Below are 8,030 nucleotides of genomic sequence, written 5' to 3'. Positions count from 1 at the left end.
CACAACATAGCATGGTCGGGAACCACACTAGTGGATCTTGAGGGGTGCCTAACACCTTCCCCTCGAGATAATTTCTAGCCCTTACCCGAACTCTGGTTTTCCAATTCAAAACCCTTAGTGTCCTAATGCACTTAATCATTAGGTGGCGACTCTTCAATTCCGAAACCCAATTCCCAAACGGGAATAGAGTTGTCTTCCCAAATGTCGTAAACCCGATTTCGCTTTAGAAAAAGGGGGCGTCGACAGCATGGCGACTCTGCTGGGGATACTCTTTAGGCTTTTACCATTTCATGTTATTTGTGACTTTATTGCTTCTTTATTGCTTTTATGTCTTTATTTCTCTTCTACTGCGAAACTGACTTGGCTCCTTGTTTCTTTTCTTTAATGCTTTCTTTTACCGTTTTCCTTCATTACTGTTGTAATTATGAGCAATCATTGTAATCATTATGAATGTGCAAATACGTGACAATTTGTTCCATTCTTGTAATTGCATCTTCAACATCATATTCCACTCGTGCCAAACAAATACCATAGCAACGCTTGATGAGTGGTTGCGCTCTTCCGATATTATTACCCCCTAAATTTGGTAAAGGCATATTTGCGGTAAAACCAGTCGATCAGCGATGCAGTCGACGGTTCCGTGCCTTTCCCTCTTGAGTTGTCCGCTCAAGGGTACCGGTCTAATACCCCATAGAAACCTTACTATATTTAACTGTGCATGCATCATGGTCAAACCTAGCCGAGTCAGTTATGATGTCCACATAATGACTCTTTAAGATAGCCTTGTCCAAAGTCCACTGGGTTTCCTTGAAACCCAAACGGACATCACCATATTCTGTGCATTTATTTGGAGAACTAAAAGCCATTCATGCTAATTATTGGTTTAAATAAGTCGAGTCCGGCGGGGTAAGGGGTCTAACACTTTGTTTTGCAAAAAATGAGCCACGAAGTCCCTAGATTCGGCATGGTAACCAACATTCACCCAAGGTTGCTAAGCTGGTGGGAAGACCTTCACTCCGATGATCAGACTCTCATCCGCAAATACTTGGGAAATTTGCCTTCTCTTCTGGAAATCCAACCTGACAACAAAATCATAGAGGCTGCAACTCTATTCTGGGATGGCGATAGATCGGTGTTCCGCTTCGGGGACCTTGAAATGACACCATGCTGAAGGAAACGAAGGAGGACACTTGGCTAGAGCTTACTTGCTGCTGGGACTGCGTGAGCTGGTGAAGCTGTTCGATGGAGCTAAAGATGCCGAGTATGGGGAAGGTCCTTCTGGGACCAAGTAGTTAGGAGTCTATCTTTTGCTTTAATGTAATAAGGCCCACGGCCATTAGTAACATTTTATTTCTGCTATTTTGGTGTCGTTTTGGGATTCGTCTTATTTGTTATCAGTAAAATGAGGCATTTGGCATTATAAGTTCTCCAAATCAACTTGCCGCTAGGCCTACCTCGGGCACAACGAGGCACCAAAATTAGGACACAATTTATATTCTTGCACTATGTGTTTAAATATTGCAACATTTTTTCTCATAACCCTCACTAACTTATTACCTTTTTTGTTTTATTCCCCTCCCCAAAAGGTTAGTTCGTGCACTCTGGCATCATCATCCTACTCCACAAGATCTAAGGGCCCTCCACCTCCTCCTCCTCCGAGTCCTATCAGAAACAAGAGCAAAGCAAAAATGGAAGACTTGAGCAACGTCAGGAAGGAGAACTCAGTTGAAAGGGTAGAGGTTCCTCAGGGTATTCAGGTTCCCAAAGAAAGTGCCGCCCAGCTCGAACAGAAGTTACTGAAATTTCAGGAGGAATTGGACCAAGTTCGGAACTTGGCAAACTTGTCATTTTCTCTCAATACCCCAGATGTCAACTTTCCCAATGCTCGAAACCCTACACCTCCACAGAACATCCCGAAACCACAGAAACAACCCGCTCTCCATCAAAATTGCAACACATGTCACACTTCAAACAACACCCCGCTCCTCATTCCCGAACCACTAAATGATCATCCCCACCACACCCCCATCTATGTGGAAACCATACCACAATTCACTCAACCTATTTCAAGCACACCGGAGTCTGATGACAAAGACTCTCTCATCAAGAACCTAGCCGCAGAACTCAAGAAACTTACTAACCGAGTCCAGGGTGTTGAAGGAAACAAAGGTATTGAGGGGCTGAATTATGAGGACCTTTACATTCAGCCAGACGTCGAACTTCCCGAGGGGTACAAACCTCCCAAGTTTGAAATGTTTGATGGCTCAAGGGATCCCAGAGTCCATCTGAGGACATACTGTGATAAGCTGGTCGGCGTAGGAAGAGATGAAAAGATTCGCATGAAACTCTTCATGAGAAGTTTGAAAGTCGATGCGCTATCTTGGTGCATTAGCCAAGATCCCAAGAAGTGGACGAGCTGGGTTGGAATGGCGTTCGATTTCATGGACAGGTTCAGGTTCAACACAGAAAATGCACCAGATATCTTCTACATCCAGAATCTGAAAAAGAAACCCACTGAGACATTCCGTGAGTATGCTACTCGATGGAGATCCGAGGCTGCTAAGGTCAGGCCGGCCTTAGAGGAAGAACAGATGAACCAATTTTTCGTCCGAGCGCAAGATCCGCAGTATTATGAGAGGTTAATGTTGATAGAGGGCCAGAAATTCTCCGATATCATCAAGCTAGGAGAAAGGATTGAAGAGGGCATTAAGAGCGGAATGGTCACTAATTTTGAGGCACTGCAGGCTACCAACAAATACCTACAATCTGGTGGCGCATCCAAGAAAAAGGACGTGAGTGCCGTGATGGTTGCACGGCGAACCAAGTCCCCAATAAAATACCAAGCCTACCCGGTATCCCCTCTCACATACCAGCCTATTCCCAACTACCAAGCACCTCCGCCTTCTTACCAAATTCCATACTTACCAATCATCTCCCTCTCCCACATATCAACCTACCTCACCAAGATATTCCCAAGCTGTACCCGTCTACCAAGCCTATAATGCTCACTACCAATCCTCTCCCGCCCGCCAAAATTTCCCCAGGCCACGCCCTAACTTTGACCGCAAACCTCCCAGGCAATACACCGCCATCGCCGAGCGAATCGACCAACTATATGAAAGACTCAAAGCAGCCGGTTACGTCACCCCAATCCCTGCCATAACTCCAGAAAATCCTTTCCTATATGTCAACCCAAACAAAACCTGTGCATACCATTCCTGCATGAAAGGGCATACCATGGATGAGTGCCGATTTCTGAAAGACAAAATCCAAACTCTAATTGACAACAAAATCATTGTGTCCAAAGAACCTGCTCCTAATCTTCGAAACAATCCTTTGCCTGATCATAAGGGTGGTGGTGTGCATATGATTGAAGTGGAAGATGATTGGGACCCCAAGGGGTCAATTGGATTAATTGCTGATGGTGACGAGCCTAAGAAACCAACCGTCACATTGAATCCAATTGTAGTCCAGATCTAGCCCTCTGGGGATGCTGAAGTAAACATGTCTGTGCCTCTCGAGTTTGAAACACCGTAATCCAAAAGGACCGCAGAGCCGATTGAGGTAGAGTTTGGGTCTCCGAAAGTACCATTCGAAGTTTCTGTATTGCCACCCAAAATGAGAGTGCCCATTCCTGTAGCGATGTCAGACGTAACGTCGTTCCATACACATGCCATACCTTATGATTACACCGCCGAGGCAAGAAGGAAGAGAAATACTAGGTCCGGAGAAGCAACTGCAGCACAGGGTATGACCAGGACCGGCAGGGTTTATACTCCGGAACATTTGGTTGAATCAAGTAAGCAGGCCTCTGGACGGCCTATTGAAAGTGGGCCCGATGATCTCTGGCGGAAGATACAGGCAAAAGAATACTCAGTTGTCGACCAATTAAACAAAACACCAGCGCAGATCTCCATCCTAGCTCTACTACAGAGCTCCGAGACACACAAGAACGCCCTAATGAAGATACTGAGCGAGGCGTATGTACCAAGTAACATAACTGGAGGAGAAATGGAAAACATGGTCGGGTAGGTATTGGAGAGTCATAAGATCACTTTCCACGAGGATGAGTTGCCCCCTGAAGGTTTAGGCCACAACAAAGCGTTGCACATCACTGTGCAATGCGAGGACTATTTCATCACCAGGACTTTGATTGACGGAGGGTCCAGCCTCAACATTTGTCCATTGGTGACCCTCAGAACATTGGGGAAAAGTCTGCATGAAATCAAGGATGGGGCTATCAACGTCAAAGCTTTTGATGGTTCCCAAAGGTCCACTATTGGGGAGATTAGTTTATGTCTGCAAATGGGGCCAACTTGGTTCGATGTTGATTTTCAAGTAATAGACATCCCAGCATCCTATAACTTGCTAGTGGGACGACCTTGGATCCACGCCGCTGGAGCTGTAGCATCAACCCTGCACCAGGCAGTGAAGTTCGAGTGCAATCACGAAGAAATGATTATTCATGGTGACGGGAGCAACCCCATATACATTCGTCAAACCATCCCAGCGATTGAAGGAAGAAGGAAACCAGGAGGAGAAACCTACCACCAAATCGAGCGAGTCAACGCCGTGGACAAAGATAAGTGGTGGGATAACAAGATAGAGAGTATACTAAACTGGAGCGGGTATGAACCTGGCAAAGGGCTCGGCAAGAACCTCCAGGGAATCACCAAGCCTGTCAAACTGAAGAAGCATGGCACCACTTTTGGGTTAGGGTATGGATATACTTGGCAGGAATTCAGAACTGGTCGCCACCATGGCGCGGCCCTTACTATCCGCTGGAGCACCCTATACCCCGCCTGGAACAGACTTTCCAGCCGGCCGACATCATATATGGGTCAGAGGAAGATGAAGCATTAGCAGCAATGAAGAACCTGTTTTTGGAAGATGACGATATGGACTGTCACGTCATTCTCGAGGAGGAAGGGGAGGAAGGCCCTTCCATACAGACAGTGAACCGAGGAGAGCGCCTCAACAATTGGTCCGTCAGAACCACCAAGGCCCGGAGAGCTTCGGGGTAGCAAGGCTGAACAAAGCATTATGCATTGTCTTTTACTTTTTCATTAGTTGATTTCCTTTCAGTATTATCTCTAAATTTTGAAAAGAGCTCCGATGTTCAAAACAATTTTGACGTTTTATCAAAGCATTTCAGTTTCTTATATAAATCTCGCTCTTATTATTTCTTTTCTCTGCCATTTACTTTACTTTACACAGCATTACTATTACTTGTCTTGATGAACCGACGAATGTGACATGCGACGAGGTAACGCAACAAACGGACATAGACTCAGAAGAAGATGAAATACCAGAAGAGGTCGTTAGAGAGGTTGAGGACTTTGAGAATAGACCTAAGTCTAACCTGGACGAGACTGAGGTCGTCAACTTGGGGGATACAGAGAATGTCAAGGAAACGCGCATCAGTGTTCACCTGTCACCGTCAGAAAAGGAAGAGTACACGGAGTTCTTAAAAGAATATGAGGACATATTTGCCTGGTCATATGACGATATGACCGGTCTCAGTACATCCATTGTAGCTCACAAACTGCCAACAGATCCGACATATCCGCCGGTAAAGCAAAAGCTCAGAAAGTTCAAGCCAGACATGAGTTTGAAAATCAAGGAAGAAGTTACCAAACAAGTCAAAGCCAAGGTCCTCAGGGTAGTGGAGTACCCGACATGGTTGGCCAACATTGTGCCAGTGCCAAAGAAGGACGGGAAGGTCAGAGTCTGTGTCGACTACCGGGACCTCAACCGGGCCAGTCCGAAAGACGACTTCCTATTGCCGAACATACACATCCTGATTGACAACTGCGCCAAGCACGAGCTGCAGTCATTTGTCGATTGTTTTGCCAGATATCATCAGATATGGATGGACGAAGAAGACGCGGAGAAAACAGCTTTCATTACGCCATGGGGAATGTATTGTTATAAGATGATGCCGTTCGGATTAAAGAATGCTGGGGCCACCTACATGAGGGCCATGACTACTATTTTCCATGACATGATACACAAAGAAATCGAGGTGTATGTGGATGACGTCATCATCAAATCCAAGAAAGCCACTGACCACATGGAAGATTTAAGTTCTTCAACAGGTTAAGAAGGTACAACTTGAAACTGAATCCCGCTAAATGTGCATTCGGGGTTCCTGCCGGAAAACTGCTTGGGTTCATCGTAAGTCGACGAGGAATAGAACTAGATCCGTCAAAGGTCAAGGCCATCCAAGAATTGCCACCGCCAAAGAACAAGAAGGAGGTTATGAGTTTCTTGGGGAGACTCAACTACATCAGCCGGTTCATAGCCCAGTCCACTGTCATTTGTGAACCAATCTTTAAGATGTTGAAGAAAGACGCCGCCACTAAATGGACCGATGATTGTCAAAAGGCCTTCGACAGAATCAAGGAATACCTGTCAACGCCGCCAGTCCTGGTCCCGCCCGAACCGGGTAGACCACTATTACTCTACCTTGCAGTGCTGGATGGAGCATTCAGCTGTGTTTTAGGACAACATGATGAAACGGGAAAAAAGGAGCAAGCCATCTACTATCTCAGCAAGAAGTTTACCCCGTACGAGGCCCGGTATTCCCTACTAGAACGCACGTGTTGTGCTCTGACTTGGGTAGCTCAGAAGTTGAGGCATTATTTCTGTGCCTACACCACCTATCTCATATCAAGGATGGATCCGCTAAAGTACATCTTTCAGAAGCCCATGCCCATGGGCAAACTGGCCAAATGGCAAATATTGCTGAGTGAGTTTGATATTGTCTACGTGACTCAGAAAGCGATCAAAGGACAGGCACTGGCCGATCATCTTGCCGAAAACCCCGTGGGTGGAGAATACGAGCCTCTAAAGACATATTTTCCTGACGAGGAGGTCTCTTTCATAGGAGAAGACATTGCAGAATCCTATGATGACTAGAGAATGTTTTTCGATGGAGCAGCAAACTTTAAAGGAGTTGGCATAGGAGCAGTTCTAGTATCAGAAACAGGTCAGCATTATCCGGTGTCCGCCAAGCTCAGGTTCCCGTGCACCAATAATATGGCCGAGTACGAAGCCCGCATCTTAGGGCTCAAACTAGCCATTGACATGAACGTTCAGGAGTTACTAGTGATCGGGGACTCAGATTTGCTCATACATCAGGTCCGAGAAGAATGGGCAACCAAGAACTCCAAAATACTACTACTTATATCATGTACAAGAGTTGAGGAAGAGGTTTACAAAGACGGAATTCCGACATGTCCCCAGAATCCAGAATGAGTTCGCCGATGCATTGGCCACTCTATCATCCATGATTCAGCATCCAGATAAGAACTTCATTGATCCCATCCCGGTAAAAATCCAGGATCAACCTGCCGATTGTGCTCATGTCGAGGAAGAGGCAGACGGAAAGCCATGGTTCCATGACATTAAGAAGTATCCGTCAACAGGAGAGTATCCAGAGCTCGCAAACACATCTCAAAAGCGCACACTGCGGAGGTTATCCAATCACTTCTTTCACAGGGGAGGAATCCTATATAGGAGGACTCCCGATTTGGGATTACTAAGGTGTGTCGAGGCAAGGGAAGCATCCTGGTTGTTGGAGGAGGTTCATGCAGGGACCTGTGGCCCGCACATGAATGGTTTTGTCTTAGCCAAGAAAATACTCTGAGTTGGTTACTTCTGGATGACCATGGAGACAGACTGCATCCAGTATGTCCGAAAGTGCCATCGCTGTCAGATTCATGCAGATATGATAAAGGTGCCTCCCAATGAGCTTAATGCAACAAGCTCGCCATGGCCGCTCGCCGCTTGGGGAATGGATGTCATCGGACCTATCGAGCCTGCCGCATCAATGGGCACAGGTTCATACTAGTGGCGATTGACTATTTCACCAAATGGGTTGAAGCAGCATCATATAAGGCGGTAACCAAGAAGGTTTGTGACAGACTTCGTTCGCGACCGTATCATTTGCCGGTTCGGCATCCCAGAGTCAATCATCACTGACAATCGTTCCAATCTCAACAGTGATCTGATGAAAGCAATGTGTG

The sequence above is a fragment of the Nicotiana attenuata genome, unplaced genomic scaffold (assembly GCF_001879085.1).
Source record: "Nicotiana attenuata strain UT unplaced genomic scaffold, NIATTr2, whole genome shotgun sequence".
Lineage (NCBI taxonomy): Eukaryota > Viridiplantae > Streptophyta > Magnoliopsida > Solanales > Solanaceae > Nicotiana > Nicotiana attenuata.
The sequence above is the reverse complement of the archived record's forward strand: the minus strand, read 5'-3'. Positions refer to the sequence as shown.